A 13233-nucleotide genomic window follows, 5' to 3' on the forward strand; every position below is an offset into this window, starting at 1 on the left:
CTTAAACAAATGTGTTTCAAATGGCAATCCAAAGTGCTTCACATGTTGCGTAAAATGACAAGAGGAAAAGGGCACTAAAACCTATGCGTTGTAGGGTGATATGGTGTAAAATCTATATCGCAATATAAAGAAAGAAATATCACGATAACGATATATTTGACAATATAATTGACAATGGAGAAAGTACTTCACAATCCCTGCCTTATGCCTATTGGGAAGATTCATTCAGTGATATTTTTTTCTTTTTCTTTTTTACTAGTTTCCTCGCAAATATGATCTTGTAAAGCAGTTTACATCTGAGACATCTTACAGCTGAGCGCAACATACATGATATCGTGTCAACAACGATATTGAAAAATTGATATGTGATATGATACGACAATCATTTTCATCTATGTTCCTCAACTGAGCTGGGATCTAGAGTTTGGTAGAGACCTCTTTCAGACATAAACCTGTGCACTTATGGGATAAAGTGCCGGATTGCATGGAGTTGTTTAGTGTGCAGTCGATCCATTTGTTTTCCAGAGGAAGAAGAAGTCACACTCCACTAAACTTGAACTCTCAGAGCACCAGCGCTGACCCATGTAACGGCCACACACACCAGTCCCCAGCGGCATGTGTGAGTGATGTGTTTTTGTTTTAAAATGCTGCTTTGATGCTTGCTAAAATTGTGCAGACGAGGAAAAAAAGTCTCATTGACAGAAGCTGATATTCACTGTGGAGCCTATAGACTGTTGGTGGTGGGTATAGCCTCTACTATCTCTTACCCCACACCAGTACAGTATATACCCACAATCTATGCCAGTGATCCTGCAATACACATGAGGAAAAGCAGAAAGGGTCATTAAATGAACTTAAAATGAATTATCAGCGTAAATAGTACTACAATAATCATCAATAAACATGAATTAGAGTCTCTATATAGTATACATCATAATGGTTGTTGCCTATATATTGACTACACTTGATAACCGCGCAATAAAGTGGTGAGTTATTCTAAAATGTTACAGACAAGACAAATGGGGAAAAAAGTGGCCTAAGACAAGAATGGAGACAACAACAACAACAACAACACGAGCGGCAAAAACCCAAAGTGGCGTCGAGTTCATTAATTAGAATTTCAAATTGGACAAACTCAAGATGACAGCGCTGCGCTTGTCAAATCATATCATGGCCCGGCGGGGTGAGAGCTATTGCTCGGAGCCAAATACCACTCTACGGCACTGAACGGCTGCCATGACATCTCTCTCTTCTCGCAGCACCTCCATCTCTCTGTTTCCTAACGCCAACTGCTGCTCCTCTGTCCCCCCTCTGCACCGATGTCACAGCGGCTTTAACCAGAAGTGACAATTAAAACATCATCTGGAGAGAGGAGGAGAGAGGGAGTGTGGAAAGTGTAAAGTGAGACTTGGTGTGTTTTCTTAACGTCGAGATAGAGCCTGTTGATGCGCTGTATCTCGCCCACCAAATGCAATCTTTTAGTTGTGTCAGGCAAAAAAAAAGAAGACTGGGTTCGAATTTCAAACTATTTGAAAAGGAGGAAAACATCTGCGTAAACTGTGTGCTTCAAGACAATGAGAAGCATGTTGTGGTCACTTCAGCTGTGGCCTAGATTAAGCCGCCCTGAAAAAAAAAATGAAAAAAAAATCTGGCATTTATGAGTTATGTGTATACCATTGTGTGAATGTGCACGCACTGATCGCCAGCTGTGCCTCTGTGCACAGGCGAGAACCACTGCCAAAATGAGCCATCAACACAAAGAGCCAAAAACCATCCAGCACTCCACTGTCTGGACCACTCAACGCACATGATTTCAAGAGGGAGAAGGTTAACAGGCGAGATATCAGGTAATGAGGCAGAAATGTGAATCCCTCGAGTTTACAAATTAAAGGACATCACTGCAAAAATGTATCTAGAGATAAGTCAAGTTCTCTGGAATGAGTAGCCTGTACTTGAACTTGATTTGAGTATAGGTAATCTACCAGTGAAAAATTTTTTTGCACATTTTAACAAAACCAAATCTCACTGCATGTACATTTAGATAACAAATCTAAATTGTCTTGAAATAAGTGCCAAGTCAAAAAATAGTCCAATAAGGTCATCCATCCATCCATTTTCTTCCACTTGTCCTTTGCTGGGTTGTTCGATCTGGCTTAATCACATTGCACCAGCCCCATATGGCTCCTCCTGCAGGTGGTGGATTCACGGCCTCACGATTCTTATTGGGCCTATTGGTCTCTCATGAGAGGCTTCAGAACCGCTCTTTGACTGACCCGTCAACTAGGACCTGTTTACCATAGGAGACTCTTCCAGGGGCACGAAGCCCCCGACAACAGAGTCCTAGGATCATTCGGGTACTCAAACCCCTCCACCTTAACGTGGTGGTTCCAATAGGGTGAAATATAATTAAATGATCTTAGATCTTTTTTCCCTTTTTCTTACTTGACCCAGTTGAGCTTTGTTTTAAATGTCATATCATGCTTTATTTAGGCTTTCACAACAACTTAGCCTCTGTATATTTATAGAATGACTTCAAAATATATATATATAGGTTTTAAGATTTTGTCAAATGGAGTTACTGTATACATCACGCCAACAGAGGGTGCACTTCCTCCTCTTGTGTACCCCGGTGACCAGAACAGCAGTGCAAAAAAACGTTACTTTAAAAATATATGTACCGGAAAGCATCCTTATCAGTGCAAGGAAGAGAGTTTGGGCAGGAACAGGATCAAACACATAGATTTGGTGAACTCTTCTCCGTAAATTCATAGAACCTCCATGTGACATCTACCGGAGTGTGTGCTGGCATTTTGAGTGCGAAAGAGCATGTATTGAATTATGACATGGAAGAAAACATTATATTGCCCTTTATTGCTGCCTCGTTAAAAACAGATTTGGATTTTTTTTGTTTTTGTTAATTCACTTGTCCACTTGAGTAATTACTGTATATATCAAAATGCCCTGTTCCACCAGGTGATGTCATGATGTGGTGCCCCATTTATGTCATTTATTTTATGTTACATATATTTATTTATGAAGTTTTTCTGAATTACTTTTACCTGTTCTCCCATGCAACATTTCAAGTATATAACAGACATGTCAAACTGGCGGCCCGCGGGCCAAATCTGGCCCGTGACATGATTTAATCCGGCCCTTGACTTGTAGAGCACAAATGTAAAATGTAAAAATAAAAAGTACGTCTCATGCCCATTCCTGTGCAGAGTTATGATTTTTTTAAGGAAATAACCAGAATGCTCATTCCAGCCACTAGGGGGAAACTTACTTTTTTTTTTTTAAAGGAAAGAATTCTACATGTGTCCAGCAGAGTTTATTGATTATTGAAAATAATAATAATAATAAAAAATAAAATAATCACGATAATTTTAGTCACAATTGAAATCACGAATATTCAAATGATTATTTGTTGTTTTTTATAATGTTTTCCTTTTGCATTAAGGCTGTGAATTGTGTAGGAAAATTGTATTTGTTTTCATTTTTTTTTCAATTTTTAAAAAATATGTTTGTTTTTTTTCCAAAATGTTTTCTTCATTTCTTTTTTCCCCCCCTCACATGTAGCTCAAGTGGCACCACTTTTATTTATTTATTAATCAAAAAACTATGCTGAATATGTTCTGTTTTCTGAACAGTCATAAAAGTACAAATGATTCGTTGAGTGAAGAGAGGTCTCTGTTTCACACCTGCCCCCTGCTGGCCAGCCCTCACACCTGCGTAAGTAAACCTGATGACATCATCACACATTGCTGTTTGTTTTTATGTCAGGCAAAAGCATGAGCCATGGCATGAGAAAAGCAATGGAAAAATAATGTTTGCTTTGCTTCGTGAGATCGCTTCGGATGGACAAACCGGAGGGCATCCTTAATCGTTTTTTCTACAATAAGTTAAAAGGGTGAACATTTTCTTTATTTTTTGTATTGGAATGTGCTCAAGTGCTGTGTTGTCTGTTTAGTCAATGTTGTTGCCTAATGTATTTTGTGCTATTTTGTAATCCCAGGTTGGTGTCAATTTGTCAAATGTACTGTAACTGTTGAAATTGTTGTGTACTGTTTGTTTGTCTTTTTGAATAATTTAGTGTATTAATCGAAATCGTAATCAAATTTTGCTTAATTGCACAGCCCTTGCAAGTAGTTCTCAAACTTTTCACACAATTGTACAACGTCACCCCTATCGAAAATACCTAAATTATGTCTAAACTGGTTGTAAAGTGCCATCTAAGAAGCAAAAGTACCACAGTTTGAGCACTTTAGAAAGAGATGGTTGCCAGAGTTTCAAATAGTTGTTGTGCTTTCTTGCATAAAGGCTGTAACTTCACAAACTGCTCGGTGCTATGTGTACTTCACCCGTTTCTGGAAGGTATAAACTGCCACACAACTTTTGAAGTATGTTGCAGTTGGAGTCCAATCATTGCACATTTGTTTTTACTTATTGCGTTGCTTGCAAGCTGACAGGTCGTTTTTGGGCTTCTGCACTAAGCCAGTCGCTTGTGGTGGAACACACTGCGTGGAGAGAGGAGGGAAATTATGAACAGGTTGCCAAATAATTTCTTACTCCGTAGAGGCCACACAAACTTCGCCGTAAACTTCCCTTTCTCACTAATTGTGCGCAAAACACAAGCCAAGAAATGAAATCAAATATCCACCAGCAAATCTCCCCAACTCTCGCAACACAACAGCATAAAGGAATAATAAAAATCACAACTAAATGTTCCCCAATCTGTGACAGCCGTGGAGACAAATCCAATTACTCGTGTCTCATGTTGCAAATTTGTTCTAATGGTCGAAGTGAGCGGGTAAATAAACGCCCGCGAATTGGAAACAAAAGGATGCGATTTCTAATTAACTTGAAAGAGTAACAGCGGGGCGACTTAGCAAACTCATCTTTCATCTGGCGCCTCGGACCATGCGTTTGTTTGTTGCACAATGTTGTCTTGTGTTGCGCGCCTCCAAATGAAATGTCAACAGATTTAACAGCGCTGCAAAACGGAGCGTACAGCGGCTTTTTTTTTCTTTTTTTTCTAGCGTTTTGTCGATTTTATTGTTCATTAAGCTTAGCAACCCCCCCCACACACACACACACAACCCCCAAATCTCCGTCCTATATTCTCCTACTTGTTGGGGGGCTTCATTTGCAGCGTCGTGCCTTTGAAGATCACAAAAGGCTGAGGCAATAATTGGGTTTGTGCAATTACAAGTTAATGAGAGAACGAGCAGAGAAGTTTGTCTTGCCCCTATCTCCAAGTCTCCACGCCGCAGCCATTAGCCGCACTGCCTCATCCGCTTAGCCTCTGAAGCAGCAAAAGAAAAGGAGATGGTATCGCGCATAAACAAGTGGCCAGTGTATTCATAAAACATGCAAATAGTTGGACACACAGAGTTTGATGAAGAGGCGAGATATGCAAATCAGAGATGGACAAGACAAAAAATAAAAACCGTTGCGGATAAGGATTTCGAGGACGTTGAAAGTTAACAGAAAATGCGGCAGTATAGGCCTAATTTAATCCTCAGGAAGTGTTGGAAAATGTTAGTTTCTATGGTTAATACCTTTCCTGACTGTCCGGGTTAATCCTTTATGGGGAAAGTGACTATTTTTTGACTTTTTTAGTATTTCCCGCACACTTTACATATGGCCTCCCTGCTTCACATCAGTAAGGTAAAGAAGCATGTCCTCACTCAACCAATCAGAAGAGATCACCCAACATCACAGATCCCCACCTCTGTGGCATTTGACCAATCAGCAAAGACCGGTCGCGTCCTCAGCTTCCTGTTTTCAGAAAAAGACCCAAGTTTTGGCTACATTTCTTTATGTAACTTGAAAACCATGGTAAGTTGATGAAACTCATACATTTTATTGATGAATAATTGTGCTAAGTGATGATATATGTGTTGATTTTGGAGGACGGAATGAAATAAGTGAAATTGCAGCCTGAAAAAGGCAGGGACCATATTTGATCATATGCCCTGTTCACTTAAACCTAGTTTATTTGTTTTGCCCACCTTTGGACATGTCCCTATCATTCATACTTACAGTATTTTCTTGACAAAAGAACCAAAAGAACCTAGGACTATGTTTTTATGTTGCCAAAGGTTATTTTTAGTAAAACTTTTAGGCAAACAATAAGGTTGTGAGGAGGTGACTGACCCCGCCCACTGCACCGAAAGCTCAATCACATTACAAAAGGTGTGATCATTCAAACATCAATATCACAAAACATATTGATATTGTCCGCCTTCACCTTTTGAAAGATGTCAGCGGGAACTAGTTCTATGTGAGCTATTCTTGCTTGTTCATATGCTGAGTATTTTTGCCCAGGGTGGTGGGTTATGGACCCCTGTTGATAAGCTTGTAGCTTTTTGGGTGTCCGTTTTCACAATGTAGCATTGTTTGTTGGTTTGTAAGTTGAATTTCCTGATTGTATGTGCGAAATTGTGAAAAAAGCTGAATACCAGCACCCCCGAGACCTGAAAGTACTTTTTGTATATTTTATACATGTATATAAACTAAATCTGGTCACTTGCTCACATTGATTTTCTGCATGATATTTGAAAAAAATGATTTAGAAAAATGTTAGCAGAACTAAACTTGTAAACAACACTCTTAATTTGAAATGATTTATTTCAAAGTATAGTGCCCTATAAAGGATTAAATTAAGGATACATAAATAATGAATGATTGAATGATGATAATGTTTCATGAGGTAAATCCACCTCGAAGACAGTATACTAGGATTATATGTAACGAAGGGCATCGGACAGAAAAGATTCTGAGTTGAGTCTTTCACAGGACAACATTGGCGGTCTATGTCAGGGTCCTCGCACCATACTTAAATATATTATAGCCAGGCAGAACAATTAGTTATTAAACGAGACAATGAGTTTGCATCTCCATCTCAGCTCTTCCATTAATACTTGTATACATACACAGTGGTTGTTGCATAGGCATTGACTAGACACTGTCACTGTTGCAATCAGGTAAAGGCTTTTTATACCATTCATCTTGGGTACATTTTCCCGGGTCTTTCTCTGATAGAAATCACTGAGCGCACATGAAAAACTGATGCGGCTGCTCCCCATATGCCTGCTGATAATAGGCTCATTACACAGTACAGTAACATGGAGGTGCTGATCTATAACGTTCTCATTAACACAAATTAGGCCTTGAGCAGTGAACATTATGAGTCTGCTGCTTCAACTTGCAGTGCTTGGGAAGGGAGAGGTGTTTGCCTGCCACCTCATAGCTCATACCTAACTAGACATTGAACGTATTATGTATTTACTTACAGGCATGCGTGGATGAATAATGAGCATCAACCACTGGGGTTTGTTTGTTAAAGTAATTGTTAATCACATTTCACAAGGTTATGCAGAGGTGGAGACTGATTGCATACGGTGAGGAACATTTTGAGGGGGAGAAAGTTTAAAGTAAAGTAATGTAAAGGTCTCTGTCCTAATCGCAAATGGATCATTCTAAGTAATGGAGCCGCTTAGAATATTAGTATAGGGAGAGCGGGGTGGGTTCATGATGAGGGTTGGGTCTCGCATTGTTTTAGAGCTAATAAGAGAGGCCAGGCTAAACTGAGGGGTCATGGTCAAAGAATGTGACGGCCTTTCTGTTTATGCTAGACGGCAGCTGCCTGAAAGGTGAGTAAACCGGAGCAAAAAAACTACTTTCAATTACCTTCATTTCCAGGATGAATAGTCATAATCTAAATACTAAGTAAGTAACTTTATCATTGACTAAACGCCATGTGTTTTTCGGGAGTATTGGGTGAAATGTTGTGGGGAGGGTTGGGTCACACAGAAGAGCTCTAAGATGTCCGACGCCTCTCATCCTTGACACCTGGTATACATGTTTTGGTGAAGTACTGACTGAAGCAGTGGTGGCTGGTCTATTATTGTCGATCTTCTGTTTGGTTTCACCCAGACAATTAAGACATTAGAAGAATTTATTCATCCAGAGACTGTTGTTCTCCTGCTGTTCCTCTTAATCTGAAGGAGGTACTGACAGGTCCGCTCCATCTGTTATGTTTCCCCTAGATCTTTGTGCTTATCAAGTTCATTCAAGTTCAGTAATGACGATCACTCCGGTTTATGTTTTTTTGTTTAAAACAATAATGGAAGACCTGTTTCAATATTCTAACTTTTACTAAATAAACAATACAAGATATATAAGATATCCTGGCATAGATAAATGTTAGTGTTTAGTGACCGGGGAGGGTTGGGGTCATTGTAATATTTACAATTGGTATTCTTCTGTTTGTATTGAATATTAAAGCCTCATGATATAGAGGTATCTTCTGATTGTTCTTTTTATGTTTTATTTGACCTTTATTTAACCAGGAAAGTCCAACTGAGATTGAGAATGTCTTCTACAGGGGAGTCCTGGCCCCAGAGGGGAACCGATTGTGCATCATTTTAGTGGTACTTGGAGGGCAACTACACAGACACAGGGAGAACATGCAAACCCCACACAGAAAGGCCCAGTCCAAGTGGGAATCGAACCTTCTTGCTGTGAGGCACGAGTGCTAACCGCTGTACCACCGTGCCACCCAGCAGCTCTGGATGTGCATACTTAGTATCTGGGCAAAATGTTGAAAGCCTTGGCAGTAAAGCTCAGTTTTATATTATTTTAGCATTTTTGGTTGGCAGTTTCTGTCCTCCACACACCTCCTATGCAGCCTTTTTATCTAATTATGTACCACTTTTCTGATTAAGAGAAAAGGAAGCCTTTGTTTCTTTTCCACATATTTACTGTATGTTGCTCTTTTAATGTTGTTAAGCTGCTATAGTGATGAGATAATTATCACTATTTACAGAACAGGTATTGTGCCAAGTAGCAAAACACTAAGTAATATGCAGCACATTCCTTTGACACGTCTCGTAATTGTTGCCTTTCCATGTTCATTTGTTTGCCTGTGCACGATAAACCAGCCCCCAAACATGAAGACTGAGGGTGACAGTGGTGTGAACAACACAGATGGTGATACAGATGTTAATGAAAACATCTGGGAGAAAAACATGTGTAAATGTGTGTGTGTTCGAAAACCACCCACCTTCAAGTGTGTGAGAGCATTTTATAATTGTGAAGACAACTGTGAGCTCCTCAGTAGAGGTTCTACAGGTCTGTCACATATAAAAACAGGAGTTCTGACCTTATATTGTAGGCCATCCAAAACACAAAGACATTCAGGGCTGTTCTTATCAACAACAACAAAAGTACATGAATAGAGCTCCACATGGCTCTATAGGGCCTGAGAAAAAAAAAGTATATTAAAGCCTCATCTGAGTACTGATGTTGCGCTTTTGTCTGTTGTCATCGTGAGGGAATGACATGAACTAAAAACTACTAGGAGATTGGATTTGCTTTTTTTTTGTTTAGTTCTGTTTTTTTGTTGTTCTTGTTTTTTTACTTTATCAATTACAATTGATGCACATAGGATTTATGATCCAAACTGTCGAGGTTGTCCCAAAGTTCTGCTTGAGGCCATGCACATAAAGCTATATTTCAAGGTCTTTGGGTGACTTGTGTCATGTTAAAGCTGCACTAAGCTATTCCATTGGCCGGGCTGGAATAATTGCATTGCTAAATGTGCCACCTTCAAAACAGCATGTTTGTCCAGCAGAAGCAGAAATGAGCTCTGCTACACCCCTCAGCTGCCCCCTGCACCATGTAAACACAAACACATGCATAGGTCACAAAATGCAGTGGATAAGGAAAGTCTACACACCCCTATACTCTTCCCACATTGTGTTATGTTACAGCCTCATTCCAAAATGGAATTTGTTTGTTTTCTCACCCATCTACACACAATACCCATAAAGTTGTTTAGAATGTTTTACAAATGTATTAAAACAATGGAAATTGCATATGCATAAGTGTACACACCCTTTGCTATGACACTCTAACTGAGCTCAGGAGCATCCTTTTTCCACTGATCGTCCTGAGATGCTTCTCCAAACTGACCAGAGTTCACCTGTGGTAATTCACTGAAACTGATTTAGAAAGACACACACCGGTCTATGAGGTTCACAGCTGACAGAGCATGTCAGAGCAGAAACTAAGCCGAACTGAAGTCAAAGGAACTGTCTGTAGACAGGATTGTATCAAGGCACAGATCTGGGGGGGATAGAAAAACTTTTGCAGCATTAAAGGTCCCGCGGAGCACAGTGACATCCATCATTCGTAATGGAAGAAGTTCAGAACCACCAGGACGCTTCCTATTTGGCCGTCCATCCAAACGGAGCAATCGGGGAGAAGGGCCTTGGTCAGAGAGGAGACCAAGAACCCTCCTGCACTGTAGATGTAGCTCTAAATAGAACTAGCTATTATGTTCCAAATAAAATAAATAAATATATATATATATGGTGATGGGAGTGTGGAGGGGAGTGAGGGATGTGGGTGAGGGGGAAAGCCAGGTGAAGGGGGGGTACAGAACAGGGTTTACTTCAAGCCCCTTCTGACAAAAATAATTCCCGGAGAATAGCTGAAGGCAGCTTTTAAAAAACTAAACACGTAACATTCCAATTCTGTTAATCTAATTTCAACCATCACCATTTGAAGACAAATGTCATTTTGAATTCAGTATAAAGCTAACATGTCTCCTCGATATAACATGGAGTTGATGTGTTTGTGCATTAGGCTACTAGGAGTTTGCCTCAGTGGAATATGCAATGAGCACCTTTGGCCAGCAGAGGTCAATATTGTAAAAAGATGATTTATTCCTGCGACTGAAAGATTTTAGACATTCAAACTCCAGTCGATGATTTGAATTGAAATTAAAACAGACAAACAATAAGTGAATGCATGAATGAATGAATGAATGAATGAATGAGCCAGCCATCTTCATCCACAAAATTCATTCAAGTCAAGTCAACATGAGGTCTGTGTGATCTGTCCCCATCAAATCAGTCAAAACTTTAGCCTCACATTTCGCACACGGGTCTCCTCATTTCAAACAAATTACCGGTAATAAACAGTAATCTAGTAAGAGTATCTGTACCTGGACAGAGCAATAATCCCTCTCTCTCTCAAGACTATTCAGGATTAGGTGGCTATTAATATGAATGGGGCAGTCCACGCAATCCTCCCATAGCCATTATGCAGCCTTTTCATCCAAGACAAAAAGTGTGATGTACATTTTGTAGATTTATTGTTTGCTTTTGTATGTTAGGACAAAGCTGTCTTCAGAGACAGATTGTTGTTTACAGCCTGAAGTGTGGACTGATCCCGTATTGATAATCAGACCACAATTGCTGCTCCAACATACATACCCCTTCTATTTATCCTTTGTCATTACAAACAAACCTTGAGTCAGTGATCTTCAGTCCAAAGTCAGAGGTGAGAGCAGCCAGTGTCTCTGCACATGTCCATCTTAATCTGTGTTGAGCTGTTGTCCACAGGCAAAGCCTTGAGACTTAAGAACTGGATCCTGCCAAGCACCCAGATAAGCACAGTACAGAGTGGACAATGGCGACTACAACTGACATTGTGACCAGCACTTTTCAAAGGAATGCCTAAGATACTTCTCCTTCAAAATAATTTGATTTATTTCAAAGTGAAAAAGCATTGTTGAACAAGTTCAAGGTTGATTCCTGCTGCTATATCAGTATGATAACAAAGAGCCGAGATAGGACAATGTGTATGTGGCAATACAGTGGAGATTTTTAAACTGAACACGAGAAGCCATGAAGAAGCTTCAGGAAAAGCAGCTGTTGAGGGTAAGTCACTATAGCAACAAGAAATAGATTAAGATTTATTTATATAGACATTAGACATGCATCATGCATGTCTAATCGAATCTAATCTCAATTCTGCTGCATTTTAATGATTACTTTCTTTTTTTTTGCCTCCTATTATGTCTGACTAATGTTATTGACTGTATCTTTTAATACTGATTCTAGTTGTTCATGAACTCCTGCTTGTGTGTTTCATGTCATGTTGCACCTACTGCATTCTCACTTAAGTTCTGTCACGCATGAACTCTTTGTTGCATGTTTGTTTTGGCGTCTTATTCCTGCTGCTGCAGCAAATGTTTATTTTCAGGGTGCCTACTGTACATCTGGCCTAGGACTACAGATGAAAACTAGCCTTTTGGCTAACTCTGGCATTTTTTACAGTTGAGCTGTTATGTTAATATGCACTGGCATTGCAAAAAAAATTAAAATAAATAAATCATGGAACGATTAGCTGCATTTGCCACTTTTATAGTATAGCCTATTTCTTTATGATATACAGGCTATGCTATGCTGCCTTTTAATTTTTATCATATGATATAATAATAACTATAGAATGAAATGTAATCCAGACTCATTGATTCAATATTTAAATCAAATTCAAACCATTTCCCCCCCTAGTTTTCTTGAAAATGATGCTGTTTAATTCCTCACTGTTCTCTGGATCGAAAGCACATTGAACAAATAAATGTATCTAAATCACTTTTCAACAAACCATTGACTGGTCAAAGCAGCCACCTTTAGCAGATTTAACAACTGAAGTCTAGAATGTCTTTCTCTAGTTTGATGGGGATTAAATATAAATATTGTGCAGACATCTGTGTATCTATGTGTTCTCAAACCTTAGATCTGTAATGTGCATGTTGGATATAGGCCTTGATCGCTGTTAGTGATAGTTTATGAAAACTGTGAATTATGGTGAATACACATAGTGAGACTTATGATAGGTTGAGATATGGTAAGTTTATAAACATTAATAACTAAAATGACTAAACTGTCTAGGGTAGCGATAGCGTACATGTCACTGCAAAATCATAAAAAACTAATAAACAAAACCAAGTAAAGCAAACAAAGACTATCTTGATTTTTGGCAACCTGCAGACACAAACTATACCCTCTAGACTTGGACTATACCTCGTTGCTTGATTTGAAGTCTGTGATGGGGACAGGGGACATGGAGTGAAAAAGCTGATGGGGTGCAGTGTCCCCTCTTTGCCACTGGGAGGGGATACCTGCCTACTTTCACGAGCGCCCTGCGTGCTGTTACTGCGCGTGCTACCTGCGTGCGTGTGTGTGTTCTGCTTCCGACTCACTTGGCTGCATAGTTTTCTCAGACTGCTATTTGAGGTAATGTCCAACACTATTAGGAAGTTATGTGGAAATTGTGGCGATATTCGTGACTGTGCGCGTGTGCCTTTAGTTGATTGCCAGAAAAGAGAGTGACGATTTTTGTGGCCACGCTTGATAACGAGGCTTGACTGGGGCA

The 13233-nt window shown here is 39.6% G+C and overlaps 1 protein-coding gene across 4 annotated transcripts in view; it reads left to right on the top strand.

Moving 5' to 3' along the window:
• The first annotated feature begins 13043 nt into the window (after window positions 1-13043).
• Window positions 13044-13233, top strand: part of lrmp (lymphoid-restricted membrane protein) — a 39542-nt gene continuing 39352 nt past the window's right edge. For all 4 annotated transcript variants that reach the window (XM_079582739.1, XM_079582740.1, XM_079582738.1 and 1 more), the window contains exon 1: window positions 13044-13094. The gene's annotated coding sequence lies outside the window, so the exon portion shown is untranslated. The remainder of the gene's footprint in view (window positions 13095-13233) is intronic.

This window comes from Gobius niger (genome assembly GCF_951799975.1).
Source record: "Gobius niger genome assembly, chromosome: 2".
Taxonomy (NCBI): Eukaryota; Metazoa; Chordata; class Actinopteri; order Gobiiformes; family Gobiidae; genus Gobius; species Gobius niger.